Below are 1,766 nucleotides of genomic sequence, written 5' to 3' on the forward strand. Positions count from 1 at the left end.
CCGAACTCCTTCCAGGGATTAAACCCGATTCTTTTCAAATCTACACAGTGTGCTCTTGAGACCTTGAGCTCTAAAATTTGCATTTTGCCGGAAGAAATATTAAACTATGTGCGTAGGGAGCAACTAAAAAAAACACCTTTTGAAAGATTTTGAAGGAAATTGGCTCATGTATGGTATTTTGAGAGGCTTTTATTTTGGGATGGTACATCAGAATGTCCTGGTTATCCCTGAGTGACACCTTGGGGATGTGTACTATGTGTCTGAAGTGGAATGGTCATGAAAGTATTGATTGTTTCCTTTTAAACCTAATCTGAAAATTAAAAAACGAAGTCTGGTGGAAATTGGCTCATATATGGTATTTTGAGAGACAGCCCGTCCCCTCCCTCACCATCCAGAGGTTTTGGACTGTGTCACCGCTGTGCAGCCCTCCTCTTCAGCTGGTGACGCTACAAGGTCGTTCGATTTGGTCCCGAAGCCTAGAGCCACCATCCCACCTGCTGACCTGCCCCGAGTCTCCTGTGTGGCCCCCGGCCTCCAGCCCTGCACTGCTCCACTGCACCACGACGGCCCTCTAAAGATATTCAACCTTCCAGTAGAGGACTACCAGCAGCTGTACCATGAGGTTGATGACGACATGCTAAGGTCAACGATCGGTCACATAATGAGCACATTCTTCCAATCACAACAAAATGTATCACTCAATATTTCCTCACAGCAACATTTGAATCAGACGTGACATTGTGATTAAACTTGTGTTTCTACTGGAACCAGCCTCGCGCACTGAGCTGCAGGGGCGTCTGGGACCACGGCGCGGACAAAGATGTCTTCATATATATATATTAAATATGTGTTGTAGAGCAAATAAAGGACATAAGTACCCTTTGAAATATATAACCATGATTGCATAAACTATTTTTAGATGCTAAAAAGATGCTGACATGTTGTGTTAACCCTACAGTAACCCTAAGTGCAATAGTGCCATCAGGTGGCTTTAGGATTAAACAGATTTTCCATACACAAAACCATGGTGCATCATAATTAGAGAAGTTTTCTCATCATGATATGATTTTGTAGATCAAATGACTGAAATATTGATCTAATAAGTCCAAAATGTACTATTTCTGAACAGCATCAGGCATAACGTTTACAAGCAATAGTGTTGTTAAATGGTTTGCTATATCTAATTTTTTTAAATTATTTTATATATATATCAAAATATTCATTAGCAGGCAGCCATATAGGGATCAGCATTGAGCAAAACAACTGCAGTGGGCCTCCACTAATAACAAATATTGTTCACTTTGTTATCTTTTATAGAAAGCTTTGTGTTACTGTTCTACTGTGATTAACACCTGTCCAGACAAGTGCTCACAGTTCAGTAGTCAGGCATAACGCAGACATTATATAACCGTATGTAACTATGATGTTACTAATGTTACAAATGATATATTATTTGTAAAAAAAAACTGTAGTTATGATGATTTGGGGATGAGGTAAGGAAATGGATGTCACCTTTTCCATTAAAATTAACGAATGGCTCAGCTTTATTTTTTCCTATACAAATTATTATTCATGGTAAAAACTGTTGAAATAGAAATGAGGCTATTTTTTTAAAAAAGAACCAGCATCCCGCGTTGACGTGGAGCTGCATGAGAGGACCCTCTGCTGGAGTCTCGCCCACAATTAGCACTATGGGGGATGTAGGCAGGAGTGGGGGAATCATGGGAAATGTAGTGAGCAAATATGCTAGTGAAGTCACTGCAGTT

The sequence above is a fragment of the Pungitius pungitius genome, chromosome 21 (genome assembly GCF_949316345.1).
Source record: "Pungitius pungitius chromosome 21, fPunPun2.1, whole genome shotgun sequence".
Lineage (NCBI taxonomy): Eukaryota > Metazoa > Chordata > Actinopteri > Perciformes > Gasterosteidae > Pungitius > Pungitius pungitius.